Consider the following 19025-nt stretch of genomic DNA (forward strand, 5'->3'; position numbering starts at 1 on the left):
TCCCCACTCGCTCAGAGCCTTCAGACTACCAACATCCCCCACTGGAAAGGCACATCTGGAACAATTGAATAACGTACATTGATATGCCCTTATTATCCAAAGTCATAGCTTACATCAAGGCAACAACTTGATATTGTACATTCTCTGAGTTTGGACACATGTCGTGTATCCACCACTATAGTATCATACCGAGTAGTTTCACTGCTCTAAATATTCTTTGTGCTCTGTCTGTTCTTCCCAACCTTCCCCACAACCCCTGGCAACTACTAATCTTTTCACTGTCTCTAGTTTTATTTTTTCCAGAATATCATATTTCAGCTTGTATGGCATATAGCAATTTCAGAGTGGCTTGTTTGTATTTTTAAAATGTTTTGTGCCTAAGCTTACATGACTGTTCGTGTATTATATATTCATTAACTAGTGATAATATCAAACACAGTTTAGCAACTTTCTTCCATAAAAAGTAAGTCTTCTCCATATTTTCTCAACAGTATGAACAAAGATTAGGGTATCAACCACAATAGTCACTAACCGACTTGAACATTTACTGTGCCATGTACTGTTCTACTGTAACTGTTTTCCACCTGCAACGTGGACTGTATTGTGCCCCCCTGAAGAGCATATGTTGACGTGCTAACCCTCAGTATGTCAAACTGTGACTGTACGTAGACAAAGGACCTTTAAGGAGGTATTGAAGTTACAATGAGGTCATTAGGGTGAACTCTAATCCAACGTGACGGTTGTCCTTAAATACGGTGGAGATTAGGACATGAACACACAGACACACACAAAGGAATGATTATGTGAAGAGGGATGAAGAAGACAGCCATGTATAAGGCAGGGAGAGGGCTTCGGAGGAAGCCAATCCTGCGGTCATGATCTTGAACTTCCAGCCTCCAGAACTCTAGGAAAATAATTGTTCATGCCATCAGGTCCGTAGTACTTTCTTATGACTTCTCTAGCAAACTACTATAATGTGTAACATTTATTCTTGCCGTAGCCTCAAAAGGCAAGTACTACTGTCTGCGTTTTATAAGAAGAAACCTGAGGCCCAAGGAATTTTATAAGAAGATAAATAACTTGCCCACGATCCACCACAGTGTAATATCCAGCTACCAGGATATGCTGTGCTACCATAAAAATCCCCAAATCTTAGTTGGTTAACACAACAAACGGTTACCACTGACTGATGTGGACAGTGTATCAAGGGTTGGTGAGGGATACTTCTTCCTAGTTTCTCAGGGTCCCAGACTCATGGGCCCTTCATCCCAACCTGTTTCCACAGGCTCCTGAGATCAGGGAAGGGAACATGGTGAACCTATGTTGATTCTGAAGTTTCTGCCTTCTCATTATTTCCTCTTACATTTCCCCTACTAAGGCAAGTCATTAGGGCACATCTGTCTTCAAAGGGCTAAAGGAAGGAAGCATAACCCCACCACGTGCCCAGAAGGAGAGGAAAACCAGGATGTTTATGGATAGCGTCATGGTAGGTACACAGGGCAAGCAAGCTCAGGGTGAACATGTCTTCCCCGATACAGGCGGGGCAGTGTGGGGCAAAAAATTCTCTTCACCTGGAGAGAGGTCTGGTCTCTGGCTTCAGCTACTGGGAGGAAATCTCAAGGTCCCTGGAGTGTCCTGCCTCATCACAACATCGTTATCTGCCTGGGGGCTTTAGCCATGAGACAGTCTAAGAAGGTGATGTATGTTGGGTGCTTTGGGACATGCCATATGACTTCTGAGCTCCTGAGGGGCTGAAGGCTAATGGTCAGCTACACACACACAATGTGATCAAGTTCACAAAAAAGCCTGAACACTTGGGGATCGACTGAGCTTCCTGGGTTGGCGGGACTCTGTGTGTACTGCCTCACCTTGTTGATACTAGGAGGGGAACGTGTTCCCAGGACATGAGACTGCACATCTGGACCTGCTCCAGATTCTGCTCTAGGTGTCTCTTACTTCCGCAGTTCTAATATGCATCCTTTCACTCTAAGAAACTATACTCACTAATGTAACACTTTCCGGAGTTCTGTGAGTTATTTGGTCTTTTCAACCAAAAAGGTGGTTGAGGGAGCCCCTAAATTAATAGCCAGCTGGTCTGAAGTGAGGGTGGCCCTGGGATCCCCTGAACATCTAAGTATTCATCTTTTCCTTTTTTTATTTTTATTTTCATTTTTTAAATATTTATACTTAACATAACACTTTATCCTATTGCTCTGCTGAGACTTTTCCTCCATTTAGAGAAGAGAACCCATCTTTTAGTGGTTGCCACTTCCCTCTTTCCAAATTAGGTATAATTTGACATAGGAGAATTACAAAATTCACTTTTCAGTAATACAATCCAATTTAATTTTTTATACAGCTTGAAACTGAGGGTTACAATACATACATTTGAAAATAAAATGACATCTTTTCACATAACTTATTCTGAACAGTAAAAATTAACTTTATGTACCTGACCGTCAACTTCCATGCAAATGAAGAAGCAACATTGTCAAACAATATATCAATATTCCCAATGATGGTTATTACTGAGGTTTCAATTTCTGACTATCTTACAAAGTTAAAATTTGTTCTCAGAATTTTGTTTTTAAAAACCCTTTTGGAAGTGCTTTTATTTCTTCAGGGTGATGGCAACGTAAATTGTGAAAACAATGTGTAAGGTGTCAAAGATAGTATAAAAATACATACAGATATACAAATATAATAAATATTCCTGTTTTTTTCTGATTCCAAAAGCAGATATCTAGCCATCTTCCTTAAATGGTATCAAAAATCTCCAAAGAGCATCTAGGTAACTGGAATATGCAAAACCACTCTATAAGAAACAGATAAATTGGAAGTAGGGCTTCTGTCACAAACAGGATGGCTATAAAGCAAACAATCTATGGAAACATTCGTATGTTGGAAGTGGCGACAGAAACACAGGTATTTTTCTTGTTGTTTTAAGAACAGCTATTCTGATTTTTATAACCCTAAATTCTAATACATCAAACAAAAGGTATTAACATTTCACTTAAGATCACTCAGCATCCTCAGCTTTCAAAGAAATATAGTAAACACCTTAAAACCATGAAAATAGTGTTAACAAACTATACTCTAAATTAGTATGTGACCCCAAATGTTGGTCTTCTTAACAGGTGATGGGCAAAATCCCAATCGTAGAACAATCTTCAGAAAAGTTGGCATGACACTCATATTCACTCTTCTCCCAAAGAGGATGGGCATGACAGTGGGGCTCCTGGGCCTAAGCATCTGGTTGTAGTATAAAGCAGGAAAGGGGAAATGACCGGACAGGGCTCTCGGAGGGGAAATCACTAAGATACAGCCTGAAAGTACGGCTCAGGAAGGTAGATTTTGTAACTTAGAGTGTGGGTGAGGTAGCCCCCAGTGAGGTCTCATAAGTGGAGGGTAATACTCCCTCATCCCTTGTAGGATTTCATTGTTTGAAAATGATCTTGAAGTTCAGCTTTATCTTGGAGACCACAGTATGTGCTGCCTTTGCCATTTTCCTCCTGCCATTTCTCAATCAATGTCTCATCTCCAGTCCTCTCTGGCAGTTTGGCCCCTAAGAGCTTGGTGGCAAAAGACTGTTAGCATGGCAGAGCCAGACGTGAGCTACTTCCCTCCAGGAAGGCAAAGCTCTAAGAGCAGGCAGGACACACAGGCCCGCTGTCTGCTGCCTCCTCGCCCCACCTCCCTGGTGGCCTCATGGGGCCATTGTCTGCCTCTCCGAGATTATATGTTGGTGGCCTTGTCCTGTGATATTTGTGTGACGCTCATGCCTATGAATGTGGACAGGGAAGAATTGAATTGTATGAGTGTTGGCATGTTGGGAGTGCCAGGCTCAACTGCTTCAAGTTTACGGGCACCCAGCTGTCACTGGAAAGTATGTACTCCCCGCCTCCCCACCCCCACCATCCAGGTCTGCCAGCCCTTAAAGGCAAAAACCTTTTGAAATTCAGGGTCAGCACTTGCAGCCAGACAGTGGTTGTACTGTCCACCTTCAGATAGCAGGGCCCTAGAAAACTTGAAGCAGTTAAGTCCCAACATGCCGCCACTCATACAATTCAATTTCTCCTCAAACATAGGCAGGAGCATCAGACAAGTAACAGGACAAGGCCTCCTACATATCATCTTGGAGAGGCAGACAACGGCCCCATGAGGCCACCAGGGAGGTGGGGTAGGAGGCAGCTGACAGCAGGCGTGGGTTTCCTGTCTGCTCTAAGATGAGAGCTTTGCCCTCATGGAGGGAAGTGGCTCACCCCTGGCTCTGCCATGCTAACAGTCTTTTGCCTGTAAGCCTTTAGGGGCCAGGTGGCAGAGAGTTTGGGAGATGAGGTCTTGACTCGGAATAGAAAGGAGGAAAATGGCAAAGGCAGCACACACTGTGATTATATCCTACAAGGGACAAAGCAGCAGGAAATGGAGAAAGAGTCCTCTAAGGCAGTGGTTCTCAACCTGTGCGTCGTGACCCACAAGAACTGTATTAAAGGGCCACGGCTTTAGGAAGGTTGAGAACCACTGCCCTAAGGGAACTCAGGGAAGAGAGCCACTTCTGATAGTTAAGCCAAGTAAGGAAATGTTTTAGGGATAAGAAGTCTTTCCCAATCCTATCAAATGCACAGACATCCAAGTGGGCTGCACCTTGTAGCTGCCAGCAAAGATGGCTCTCAGGGATTAGTTTTGGCAGCAGGGCCTGGGGTTAGTTTTGGCTTTTTAGCTGGGGGTGCGGCTGCAGAGTTTCCACAGCTTGGGGGAAGGCGTCGCTTGGGAGCTCGGCGTCGTGGCCCATCAGTGGCCTTATATGCAGTCTGGGGACTGGCTCCTGGATTTGACGGGAGAGGAGGTTTCTCACTTGAGGCAAAACTGATGGTCAGCGCTGGCTGGCTGGTGGGGGCTGGGCGTGAGGTGGTCAGGGTGCCGCCCAATGTACGGAAGCCACCGGAGCTGCTGCTGCTGGCTGTCTGAACAGCACTGGGAGGGGACTGGCTGAATCCAGAGGTGGTGACTGTGCTTGATGTATGGTTGGGAGTAAACATGGCAACCTGGACGATGGAAATCTGGGCTGGGATAAACCTGTCAGCAGAGGCAGGGAGTGCCCCAGAGAGAAAGGGCTGTGCAGCGTAAGTGGTGGCGCTCCTCACGCTGCTCCTGGTGCGGCTCACACTGCTCAGGGGAGATGAGGAAGACACAGCAGGTGCCACAGAAGATGGAGGTGCCGCAGAAGATGGAGGTGCCACAGAAGATGGAGGTGCCGCAGAAGATGGAGGTGCCGCAGAAGATGGAGATGCCGCAGAAGATGGAGGTGCCGCAGAAGATGGAGGTGCCGCAGAAGATGGAGGTGCCGCAGAAGGTGGAGGTGCCGCAGAAGGTGGGAGGGGTAGAATGCTCAGCATTCCAGACTGAAATCGTTGCTTGGCGGTGGTGGATGGGGCAGATAGGGCTTGGGATTTAGTAAACGTCTTCGCTGGAAGAGCTACAGGTTCTGGGCTATCCTCAGTCATCTCGACGTCTTCGATGGCAGGGGGGGCTGCTGGCGGGTCCACCTCCATCATCTCGACTGTGGAATCGGTGGTGGTGTCAGTGTCTGGTGGGTCCACCTCCATCATCTCGTCTTCAGTCGTGTCTGCCAAAAACTTGTTCAGCCAGTCAAATGAAGCTTTCTTTTCTAAGTCCAGGTGTTTAGCAGTGACTGAATAGCCAGGGTCGGGAGCTGGAGGCAAAGTCAGAGGTTCCCCTCGCGGACAGCGCAGCAGCGGAAACTTCCGTTTTCGTGGCCTAGAGCTGTGAGTTGTAGATGGGGAACTGCAGACGTTTGTGGTCGTTTCTGCAGCCTTCTCTCCCCGGGACTCCTTGTCTGGGACAAGTGGAGTTGAGGAACTGAAATGATGACCCAGCTCTTCTCCTCTTATTTTCTTTGCTGGCCTCAGTTGTGTCTTGGAGCGGGATGAGGAGGGTGAGGAACTGGGGCCGCTTCTCTTCTGGAGCTGTGAGAAGCCTCGGGTAGAGCTGTAGGAGCTGGTAATGGCATTGCGCCTGGGGACAGGGATGCCACATGTGTACGTGCTCGCACAAGATGTGCACGATCTCTTATTCAAGGGGTCCTCTGAGCTCTGGGAATCGGGACCTTTCTTCAGACGCTCAGGCTTAGGCAGCAAAGGAGCCCGGACTCCTTTGGCCACCAGGGGCTCAAGGGCTGAAGGTCCAGTCCCACTGCTGTCATGGCAACTTCTTGTATTTTTCTGGCCATCAGCAAATATTTGGTCTTCCCCCCTCACTGTATTTTCCATCCTGTCTTTGAGGGCACTTGGGTCTGAGACGTCGCGTGATAGTGAGGACAGTGCTGAGCTGATCACCTGCTCCCGTCCTGCAGAACGAGTCCATTTTCTGTCAAGAGGGGGGATCCTCACAGTCCCCGGGCGGCCCACCCACCGGAAATGATGAACAGGTAGCCGGGTCTTCTTCTTGGGGAAGCCATCCCAGCACACCCTGGGAAGTACCCCCACATGGGAATACCCAGGCTGTCGAAGGGGATCCCATCTTCGAGGTACCATCGTGGAGTGCCTTGAGGACATCCCACCGTCCCTGTGGCAAGGCCTCCTGGAGGCCGGGAGCAGAGGAGTGGGGAGCAAGGGGTAAACATGGCGGACAGGATGGGCCACCCGGGCTGGAGGTGAGGGCCGGGCGGGAGGTGAGGGCTGGGCGGGAGGTGAGGGCTGGGCGGGTGGGCTGCGGTCAGGCCTCTCCTGCGGGTCCCCGCCCTCCTGAGCTGGCGCAGGCTGCTGCGGGCCAGATTTGTCCAGATAACTGCCCATGAGGGCAGTTCAGCAGAGTCAGGTCCTTCGAATAGGGTCCGCTACTCTGGGAGGTTTGTGTTGACTACAGACTTTGCCAAGGTGAAGGGATCAGTGTGTTCGCTGACGTTCCGTGTTCTGAGCAGCGCGTTCTGAGTTCCAGCATCAGGAGCCTCCATGACCAGCCTGACCTGAGCACCTACAGGCAGCACCAGGTAGAGCAGGAGGGCAGGAGGTGGAGCAGTAGTGGAGGAGAAACACCCGGGACGGCCCTGACACTCGCTCTCGGCCTGTATATGTGCAGTGTTGTCCATCTTTTCCACATGTGATGCTGGTGTTGACAGCATGGGTACTACAAGAGGGCATACACACTACTCAGACTATGATGAAATTAATGGCCTGATTCTTCACCCTTGTTGGTATCCACCATCTCAGCCATGCAACTTTGCACTGCTCTACTACTCAGCAGGTGGGTGTAATCTTCCAACCCCGAGCTCAGCATGTGTCTGGCTTTGGTCAATAGGAAATCAGCCAAAATGCAAGCTGCTGTGAAGGTATCATTTGGCCTACTGACCTTGACTTTCTGTCATCCCTGGGAAGACATATGGGGTCCAGCCATCTAGTCTGTGTAGGATGAGGGATTTGTGACACTGAGCTGCCCTAGCCAAGGCCAGATGAGAGCACATCTCCTAGGAAGCCTGCTGATGCACAAGAACTATTCATTGTTCAATATCCCTGTGTTCTGTGGTTATTTGTTATGCAGCTACAGCTAACTGCCTTATATTCTAATTAGTTAGGCTCCTTGGGTAGTGCACCAGCCCCATACACTGAGGATGGCAGGTTTGAGCCCTGCCCCAACCAAACTGCAACAAATAATAGCTGGGTGTGGTCGCAGACACCTCTAGTCCCAGCCACTTGGGAGGCTGATGCAAGAGAATCACCTAAGCCCAGGAGTTGGAAGTGCTGTGAGCTGTGATGCCGAGGCAATCTACCAAGGGGAATAAAGTAAGACTATGTCTCAAAAAAAGAAAAAGTCACTTTTAAACACTCTTTTCTTTAAACATCCCCCTCCACTTTCAGAAATAACACATTAGAAGCTGAGTGAAGATTGCCTCAATCTATCCCGTTCTCTTTTTTCATTTTATCTTACACTATGACTCTTCTTTCAAACTATGACTTACTCTTACTAACACTTACTATTTTTTCAGCAGGTCAAGTGCTGACCCAGCACCCCTTTGCACCAGTCTTTCAAACCCTGGCCACACTAACTAATCAACCTGATTGCTGTTTATGCCAAGATCTAGACCATGCAAAGCAACCTGAATTCATTTTCATCCCTGCTGATGTCAGTGCCTGGTGGAACCAATCTGGAAAAAGCATGAATGATAATATGTGGTATCCACAGCCAGAGAAGAAGCAACATACGACTTCACCTGCTGGTGAGACAACTGGTCTGTAAAAACTGTGGAGATATCTTTTGCTCAGGGACACATAACAACCTGATATGTGAATATGCCAGTGAAGAGGACAAGACATGACAATCCCCAGGCTGGAAGGTCACAGGTTCTAACCTGACTGTCTATAAATAATACTGGTCTTTTTATCTTGTGTGGTAATAAGGTATACAAATGGTTCCCACTCAAATGGTTAGGATGCTATAGTCTTGGCTATCTGACACGCTCTATTACCAAGTATTCCACTTTAAATTCCAGTCAAATTACAATCTTGGGCTCTGTTGCTCATAAGGTTGTACCTTATGAACATACAAAATGTGACATTATAAAAAATCCCCTTGTATATCATAATTCAAAGTTCTTTTCAATGCTCAGGATCCTTTATTCAGCATTTGGAACTTAACAGAATTGAAAGTGCAGTCATAAATCTCTCCATGGTAATAGAATAAGAGCTAAACATCACCATGTGGGCATTGGGAACACTTCAAGCAGAGATTAACAGCCTAGCATCTGTTGTAATTCAAAATCACCACATCCTGGATGCTTTGATAGCTCAACAAAGAAGAGCTTGTGCTGTTATTTGGGGGAAAATGTTGTTTTTGCATAAATCAGTCAGGGAAAACAGAGACTGATCTACATCTCTTAAAGAACAAGATAAACATTCTTCATCAAATTAATGAAGTGAAACCATTCTATTGAACTGACCTTTTCCCAGGAATGGGAGACTGGTTTAATGGGGGTATGAGGAAATGTGCTTAGATCTGTTCTTTTCTGCTTATTCATTCTCATCCTAATTTATAGTCTCTTTTTTTTTGAGACAGAGTCTCACTATGTCACCCTTGGTAGAGTGTTGTGGCATAACAGATCACAGCAGCCTCAAAATCTTGGGCTGAAGCAATTCTCTTGCCTCAGTCTCCCAAGTAGCTGGGACTACAGGTGCCCACCACAATGCCTGGCTATTTTTGTTGTTTTTGTTGTCACAATTGTCATTGTTACCTTAGCCAGCCAGGCTGGGTTCAAACTTACCAGCCTCAATGTATGTGTCCGGTGCCTTACCCAAGGCAGGTATGGGTGCCACCTCTAATTTATACTATTATATGTCTTATCAAACATCTTATCTTATTACTAAATTGCTAACCTGCTTTCTCTCTCTCTACATTTACCACCTCAGCTCTTAATGTTTGAAACTTCTAGGGAAGTTCCAGACCAGAGAAATGAAGGAGCTAAGGAAATTTCACCCTCAAATATAATTCCTTGGTATATATATATATATAAAATGAATTAAAAGGCAATTCATGATCAGAAAGCACTGGCCTCCCCTCTATAAAACCCAAGTACCCTGATTTAAAATCAGAAAAGGCTGCTGGCCTCCTTATCACATGCTAATAGATCTGGCTCCAGGGTCATTTGAAGCTCAATACCTGTCTCACATTAGTTTACAAATCAATCTGTTTCCACTCATCTACACTCTCCCGCCATAGCAACCACTTGATACATGTATACTTTCCAGTTTCTCTCCTCTCTTCTTTCTAAAAAGCATCTTTAAAAGTCACTGACCATCACTGAGACTTTGGGTACTCATTCTTATGCTTCCCCCCATTCACGTGGTATTTGGAAATAACCTTTCTCTTATTGTTGCAGAAAGACAAGGCCCAAAGGAGAGAAAGAGCACCCAAACACCACATTTATAAGAGGAAGGGCTTTATTCACCAGCTGGGAGCTTATAGAAGAATTCCAAACAGCCGTGCTCCCTGACTGCCTTGGTCTTTCTCTTTTTATTGACAGTCAAAAAGTTCCACCCCACAGGTACCCTTCTCATTGGCCAGTTTGAATCAAGCGGGAGATGCTATTCCACCCTTACAGAACTACAGGATTTCACAGAACTTAGAAATTTCCAAGTTTCAGGAAGTTAAGTTTATAAACTCCCAAGAGCTGAGTCACCGTGGAGCAGACCCTGCATATGTATCCTGGTGGTCTCCTTGAGAAGACCTGTTCTTCTAGACCTCACCCTTCGCGGCTATCCTCTCTCATTCCCCTCTTTTGAGATTCCAAGATATTTTAATTTGAGGTCTCACTATCAGCTTGTTTCTGCAGGTGCCAAGATTAGTTACTTTTCAGCACTGAGGTTTTAGGGACTGTGACTCTTCTTGGGTTCTCTACTCGGGCCTTAATAGTACCATGGTGGTGGGCTAATATATATATGAGTTTTTACGTTTCCCTGTGACATTCCCCCACTTTTCCAAAGTTCAAAGTCCAAAAAGTCCCTTGAGGAGTTTCCTCAAGCTTCAGCTGTGCATTGACCACCCAGCTCCCAGTATGTGGCTGGAGCATGGCATGTTGATTGTTTCAAAAGTTACCTTTACTTTCCAAGAAGCAGTGAAGCCCTAGTCAGCCAGCTATGATGATTCCAGGTATTTCTTTCACCTTTACTGCTGTGCATGTGGTCAGGATGATGGTGTAAAGTTCTTTCTACCTTGGTTTCAGGGGGACCAGGTTCTGATTCCAGACCTAGACTGGGTCCCCTTGATCCTCCAGAGAGAAAGGATGTACAGACAGAAAAGACTAAACAGAACACAGTTAATTATCCCAGTGGAGATTTTCCTTGTTACTCTTTCTAGGGTTTTTATCTATTCAGTTCAGACTTTTCTAGTTCTTTTAGGAGTTCCTGCTAAATTGCAGAGAATTGACAGAGACCTCTTAGAACAACACCAGTGGCAAGGCCTGCATCCAGTTAAGCTTTGCTTCCTAGCAGAGTTTACCAATTTCTGCTTTTATGGTCCTGTTCATACACTTTATCCTGTATAAGCTTTGAGGCCTATAAATTATTTAAAGCTTTAGCTTATTATTTGCACTAGTTCTGTTATGAAGGCTAGCCCATTATCAACTTTTAAACAGAGTGGTAACTTAAACCATGGGATGATTTCTCCGGGTAATACTTTACTACTTTAGGAGTCCTTTTTATCCCAGTGGGAAAGGCTTTTACCTATTCCAAGTCTGCTAGACCATCACCAGCCAGTACTTGTTCCCTCTAAACCTGGGCATTTCAGTAAGGTCTACCTGGAAGTCCTTGAAGGGCGTTGCTCCATACGAGTGGATTCCTCGGGGTACTGTTAGTCCTTGGCACGCGTTGAACTGGCTGCTGGTGATACACTGTAGACTGACAGTTTTGGCCAGGGATGCCAGGTGGGAGATGTAGAAGTACTGGCTCAGCAAATTTATCAAACACTCTTGTCACCACGGTGGCTCCTAGAATCTGGGGGACTGCTACTTGTCCATCTGGCATCTTTATTCATTGTCCCTCTGCTTCCTGGCTCCCTTCTGCTGCCAAACATTCCCTCTCCTCCCTGGAGTAGATAGAGTGAGTTCCGGGACCCATGGGATGAGGGTAGCCACTTGCGACACCTGGTATGGCTGGGAGGCAGCCCTTTTTGCCTCAGTACTAAACCCAGTGTCCCTTTAGTGATGATGGAAGCATTTCTTTGATGTCCACAACAGTGCATAACTGCCACTTTTTGGGGATTCCATACTGCCTCTCGCGATTGGAGCATTTCTTACTGATACATAATGTCCTTTTTTCCCAGAATTTAATAGTCCCTTCTCCTTGTACAATGCCCTGCATACTTGGAGAGTCAGAAAAGCATTCAAAATTTTCCCTTGACTTAGTTCTAAGGCTCCAGTCAAGGCAATGAACTCAGCCTTCTGAGCCAATGTTCCTTGGGGTAGGGGCTTAGTCTCTGTTAAGGTAACCGCTGCATACCCAGCCCTCCACTCACCTTGCACCGTCATGTAACTGCTTCCATCTGCATACAAGTCCCAATCTGCATCTGTCCAGGGCTGGTCACGCAAGTCAGGTCTGCTAGAGTACACATTATCTATAACTTCCGTAAGGTTACGCTCAGTCTCTCTTTCACTGACTGGAAGGAGCGTGGCTTGTTTCAGAGTGTTGCATTAGAGAGCCAAAAATGTCCCTTAGTGTCCATTAAATTGACCACAGAGTGGGGTACTTTCACTCAGATCCTGTCCTAGAGTCAGCTTGTCAGCTTCTTGCACAAGGAGAGCAGTAGCGGGTAGAGCCCGTAAGCATGGTGACCATCCTTTTACCACTCCATCCAACTGCTTAGAGAGGTAAGCTACAGGCCTTGGCCAGGACCCAACCAGCTGGGTTAACACACCCACAGCCATTTTATCTCTCTGAGACATACAGAGTAAAGGGTTTGGCCAAGTCTGGCAGTCCCAATGCAGGTGCAGCCATCAGCCTCACCTTTAGCTGGGAGAAGGCACATTCCTGTTCTCCTTCCCACTCCAAGGGCTCTTCCTTCTCTTCTTTAGTTGCGTCATACAAGGGCTTAGCTAAGACAACAATGTTGGGGATTCAAATATGACAGAAGCCGACCGGGCCTAAGAATTTCCAAACCTGCTTTTGGCTCATGGGGCTGAGGAGGCAATTAATGACCTGCCTCCATTTTGTGCCTAGATACCTCTACCCCTGCTTGACAGTAAATCTTAGATAACGTATTTGCTGCCGGCAAATCTGGGCCTTCCATTTGGATACTTTATAGCCACATACCTCTAGATGTCATAAAAGATAGTCCATGCCTTGGGTGCAGCCCTCCTGGGTAGGGTGTCCTGAAAGGAGGTCATTGACATATTGGAACAGCACACATTCTAATTCCTCAGCTGGGAATTTCTGGAGGTCACAAGCCAGCGCTTCTCCAAAAATCGTGGGTGTTTTGAACCCCTGTGGCAACCTGGTCCATGTGCACTGTTTCCATGTCTGGTCTCTCCCACTGGAAAGAAAACAGCCTCTGGCTTCCCAGAGCCAGCCTTATACTGAAAGATACATCTTTTAAGTCCAGACAAATGGGCCGCTTGGCTTCTGCTGACAGTAGATTCAACAGAGTATGTCTCATTTTATAAGTTGACAGTACAGACAAGGCTGGGATCTAAATACAGGTGGACCACAGCCTCTTTTTTCTCCTTTTAAACTATTTTTCTCTCTCCAATTTCTCTCTTTACTAAAGGCAAATTATAGTAGAACTAACTTATTTGCCAAAATAAACTGTACCTTCAGTATATGGGGTCTGATTATTTCCATAAAGTGCAGTAAGAATAATTAATTATTAGCCATCTAGGCTCTTCTTTCCTTTAAAATTGGCTTTGCTGGAACCTTTTATGAGGAATGTCAGGCTGGACTTTTTGAAAGCCTTTCAGAGCCCAAGTTTTATCTGTGCCATTAGATACCTGTATGTATTGGGTAAATCCCTCTTCTCTTGAGGTCCCCAAGCACATTTCGATTCCTGGACCCGTCAGCAAGCGACCTTCATTACTTACCAGAGATCAGGAAATGTTACTGATGGGTATCTGGCCAGTTTTCCAAAGGGCTTTTTTTATTGGCCTTATAAAGTCAACCTTAATTCTTTAATGCAGTCTGGACACCTCTGGAAATGCTATTCCAGCCAAAGCCTTGGTAAAATAATGAGTGCCTTCATCATGTCATATAGAACAAAACAGATTCTTATTGAACTTATGAAAATAACTGTATTGTCAGAAATTAAGAATACATACAAATGGCTTGCAAATTCCAGAGAAAACAAGGAGAGAGAAAAATACATGTTTCAAACTCTGCTCATAAGTACACACATTGCTTGAAAAACTACAAATAGCTCAAAAGACAGAAAATTATTTCTTGACTTCTGGAAAACAGAACACAGAAAGAATCAACAATATTTTGACCAAAAAGCCATTTCAAACTAGCCCAGATCCGCTTAACCGATTTCTATTCTGTTGAGTTAGGTTAGCAATACTCATAGACATGTTAACTTTCCAATGAACGTTCTAAAAATCTGCTTTTTAGTCTGGAGGTATTCAATTTCCAAAGACATCAGGAATTTGAATTTGAGAGAATTTGTCAGCCTCTCTTAATATTTTTTTTTTCTTTTTAGGATTAACTTTGGACTCAGCCAGTTACATAAAAAATACTTTCTTTTTTAGATGAATTAAAATTATTACCAACAATATATGTTAGGACAGACCAATGTCTTATACATTAGGACAGACCCATGCTTTATAATATTGGAACATATATATAACCATAACCTACATAAAATTAATCACCATTTCATATTGGACAATGTTTCCTATATATTTTGAATAAATCAAATAAGTTTAATTTGTTTTCCCATGACTTTCAGTGGTCTTAATATTTCAAGAAGACTAAATTTAAAGTTGCGTTTTTTTTTGCTGTTGGCCTTGGCCAAGTTTGAACCCACCAGTCTCAGTGCATGTGGCCAGCGTTGCAACCACTGCCCTTTGGGCTCCAAGCCCCAGATTTAGAGTTTTTATTTTGAAAGTTTTGTCAAATATCAAAGGCCTAAAACATTTGTTTAAAGAAAATTACAAGCCAAAAGATTTTAAAGGAAATAAATAGTCAACTGGATCATATGTAAATTCTTTCACAAATTCTCTTTTATGAGCTTCATTTAACCTACACAGACCACTTACAAACATTCTAAACTTTCTTTAACTTTTTCCCTGCCTTTCACTTTCTTATACAACCATTCTGTTTTCAGTGCAAATTTTATCACACAAGATTCTTTCTTTACACAATGCCATTCTCCTTTCTGTTTAATTTCTCTTACTCAAAAACTCACTTCCCACAAAACAGGATCCCAGTTTACCATGAAGTCACCCATTCACTCGGCCAAACTGATAACTAGAAGGTTTAAAAGGCAAGAATCTTATTCTTTGACAAAGATTCAGTTTCCACAACAATTTAAACAACCAAATTATTACATTTTACAAATGAGAGACATTTTATGAGATATAAGATTGATACAGGATTTTCCCACTCTGGAAAGGGAACCCCCATTTTTCAGGCTCAGGTGAGCTTAGACATCAGACTCCCATCTCCAGGCACAAACCCTCCGAGCCCCAGCAAGGTCATAAACAAAGCAGCCGAAATCTTTTGGAAGGCTCCACCCTAAGGAGCACACACCTTAATCCCCTCTCCAGACAAAAACTGCAACAAAGACCTAATAACCTTGCCCAGGGTGAGGCGCTGCATTGATTCATTTGATAGAACACCCTTTCAGTTTGTAAAGTTATTTTTCCATCTACCAAGTCCTGGACAAAATATCTCTCAGAGATAATTATTTACCCCTAGAAAAAGGACTTATGCAGGGAACCTCCAACCTGGGCCTCCTCCCCACTTCCAGAGGCTGTTCACCTTGGAAACCTGTTGCTTATATGGATACAGCCTCATTCAGCATGAAATTTACACTCTCTTCCCCATATTTCCAAGGGCCATCCAGAGCTCACTGGACTGCCTAAACCACAACACTTTTCAAGGCCCAACCCCTCTGCCAATAGCTCTGGCACTCTCCACTCTCACTGCGTGCCCCTCAGTCCAACAAAATGCCATTTTATCACTGATCTGTGGCCCGCTGGCACAATTCTCAAATTACTGAGACCAAACACTCACTGAAGAAATTCCGGTAACAAAAATACAACAACATTCTTTCTAATGTCTTTTCATACCCCCCCCCCAAGTCCCACATGGCCAAGTCAGGAAGATTGTTCAAGTCACCACCAAAGACAGAAAGCAGAAAACCTGGAACTTCCAGTTTCTCTCATAATAGCCAGGAGGCAAAGTTGGAGCAGGAAAGAAAGGCACACTCACACATTTGTTTCACCCCATGAATGGAGGGGGGGTGAACCCCACCTATTGTTACCCATCTCGGTCGTTCTCAAAGCACTCACATGCACACAATTCCAACCCAATTCTTTTTTCTTTTATTAAATCATAGCTGTGTACATCAATATAATTATGGGGCATCATTCACTAGCTTCACAGACCATTTACCAAGTTTCACATATACCCTTGTAAGATGCACCGCTGGTGTAATCCCACCAATACCCTTCCCTCTACCCCCCTCTCCTCTCCCTCCTCCCTCCTCTCCCTACCCTCCTTCCCCCTATTCTTAGGTTGTAACTGGGTTATAGCTTTCATGTGAAAACCCTAAATTAGTTTCATAGTAGGGCTGAGTACATTGAGTACTTTTTCTTCCATTCTTGAGATACTTTACTAAGAAGAATATGTTCTAGCTCCATCCATGTAAACATGAAAGAGGTAAAGTCTCCATCTTTCTTTAAGGCTCCATAATATTCCATGGTGTACATATACCACAATTTATTAATCCACTCGTGGATCGATGGGTTACTTGGGCTTCTTCCATGACTTAGCAAATATGAATTGGGCTGCCATAAACATTCTGGTACAAATATCTTTGTTATGATGTGATTTTTGGTCTTCTGGGTATATGCCCAGTAGAGGGATTACAGGATCGAATGGCAGATCTGTTTTTAGATCTCTAAGTGTTCTCCATATCTCTTTCCAAAAGGAATGTATTAATTTGCATTCCTACCAGCAGTGCAAAAATATTCCCTTTTCTCCACATCCGCGCCAACATCTCTGGTCTTGGGATTTTGTGATATAGGCTAGTCTCACTGGAGTTAGATGGTATCTCAAAGTAGTTTTGATTTGCATTTCTCTGATGATTAAAGATGATGAGCATTTTTTCATATGTCTGAAGGCCACGCGCCTGTCTTCTTCAGAGAAGTTTCTCTTCAAATCCCTTGCCCAGCCTGCGATGGGATCCCTTGTTCTATTCTTGATAATGTGTTTGAGTTCTCTGTGGATTCTGGTTGTTAAATCTTTGTTGGAGACATAACCTGCAAATATCTTCTCCCATTCTGAGGGCTGTTTGCTTGCCTTACTTACTGTGTTCTTGGCTGTGCAGAAGCTTTTTTGTTTGATCAAGTCCCAGTAGTGTATTTTTGAAGCTGCTTCAATTGCCCGGGGGGGTCCTCCTCATAAAATACTCGCCCAGACCTATATCTTCAAGGGTTTTCCCTGCACTCTCCTCTAGTATCTTTATAGTTTCATGTCTTAAGTTTAAATCTTTAATCCAGTGAGAGTCTATCTTAGTTAATGGTGAAAGGTGTGGGTCCAGTTTCAGTCTTCTACAGGTTGCCAGCCAGTTCACCCAGCACCATTTGTTAAATAGGAAACCTTTTCCCCACTGAATATTTTTAATTGGCTTGTCAAAGATTAAATAACGGTAAGTAGCTGGGTTCATCTCTTGGTTCTCTGTTCTTTTCCAGACATCTACTTCTTTGTTTTTGTGCCAATACCATGCTGTTTTGATCACTATTGATTTGTAGTGTAGTCTGAGGTCTGGTAGCGTAATTCCTCCTGCTTTGTTTTTATTTCTGAGTAATGTCTTGGCTATTCGAGGTTTTTTCTGATTCCATATAAAACGAAGTATTGTTTTTTCCAGATCTTTAAAGTATGACAGTAGAGCTTTAATAGGGATTGCATTGAAATTTTATGTTGCTTTGGGAAGTATGGACATATTAACTACGTTGATTCTTCCCAGCCGTGAGCATGGTATGTTTTTCCATTTGTTAATATTTTCGGCTATTTCTTTTCTTAGAGTTTCATGGTTTTCTTTATAGAGATCTTTCACATCCTTTGTTAGATAAATTCCCAAATATTTCATCTTCTTTGGGACTACTGTGAATGGGATAGAGTCCTTAACTGTTTTTTCAACTTGACTATTGTTGGTATGTATAAAGGCTACCGATTTATGAATGTTGATTTTGAAGCCTGAGACGCTGCTATATTCCTTGATCACTTCTAAGAGTTTTGTAGTAGAGTCCCTAGTGTTTTCCAGATATACTATCATATCATCTGTGAAGAGCGAAAGTTTGATCTCTTCTGACCCTATATGGATACTCTTGATCGCCTTTTCTTCCCTAATGGTGGTGGCTAAAACTTCCATTACAATGTTTAAAAGCAATGGACATAATGGGCAGCCTTGTCTGATTCCTGATCTGAGTGGAAATGATTCCAATTTACCTGCATTCAATATGATATTGGCTGTGGGTTTGCTGTAGATGGTCTCTCAGTTTAAGAAATGTCCCTTCTATACAGATTTTCTTAAGTGTTCTGGTCATGAAGGGATGCTGGATATTATCAAAATCTTTTTCTGCATCGATTGAGAGAATCATATGGTCTTTGTTTTTTAATTTATTTATGTGCTGGATTACATTTATAGATTTACGTATATTGAACCAGGCTTGAGACCCTGGGATAAAACCAACTTGGTCATGATGTATAATTTGTTTGATGTGTTGTTGGATTCTGTTTGTTAGGATCTTGTTGAATATTTTTGCATCCATATTCATTAGTGATATCGGTCTGTAATTTTCTTTTCTTGTTGGGTCTTTTCCTGGTTTGGGGATCAGGGTGATGTTTGCTTCATAGAACGTGTTAGGTAGTCTTCCTTCTTTTTCTACGTTTTGGAAGAGGTTGAGTAATATAGGTACTAATTCCTCTTTAAAAGTTTGGTAGAATTCTGACATGAAACCATCTGGCCCCGGGCTTGTCTTTTTAGGGAGGTTTTGTGTGGTTGATACTATTTCCGAACTTGATATGGGCCTGTTCAACATTTCCACTTGATTCTGGCTAAGTGTTGGAATGTGACGTGCTTACAAGTATCGGTCAATCTCCTTCAGATTTTCATGTTTCTGAGAATACAGTTTCTTGCAATATTCATTAGGGATTTTTTTTTGATTTCTAAGGAGTCTGTTTCATCTTTGCTGTTTCTGATTGATGAAATTAGAGATTTTACTCTTTTTTTTCCTGATTAGGTTGGCCAAAGGTTTATCTATTTTATTGACCTTTTCGAAAAACCAGCTTTTGAATTATTTATCT

The 19025-nt window shown here is 43.8% G+C and overlaps 1 protein-coding gene and 1 long non-coding RNA gene across 7 annotated transcripts in view; both read left to right on the forward strand.

Moving 5' to 3' along the window:
* LOC128570679 (rho GTPase-activating protein 15-like) overlaps positions 1-19025 on the forward strand; it is a 333490-nt gene that overhangs the window by 57664 nt on the left and 256801 nt on the right. The window lies entirely within an intron of this gene.
* Positions 6748-8564, forward strand: LOC128570684 (uncharacterized). Of its 2 annotated transcripts, none has more exons than XR_008375604.1 (3): positions 6748-7009; positions 7139-7799; positions 8003-8564. It is a non-coding gene; the product is annotated as an uncharacterized LOC128570684 (long non-coding RNA). The 2 variants fall into 2 exon arrangements; XR_008375605.1 differs by having other exon boundaries at positions 7139-7263.

The sequence above is a fragment of the Nycticebus coucang genome, chromosome 18 (assembly GCF_027406575.1).
Source record: "Nycticebus coucang isolate mNycCou1 chromosome 18, mNycCou1.pri, whole genome shotgun sequence".
Taxonomy (NCBI): domain Eukaryota; kingdom Metazoa; phylum Chordata; class Mammalia; order Primates; family Lorisidae; genus Nycticebus; species Nycticebus coucang.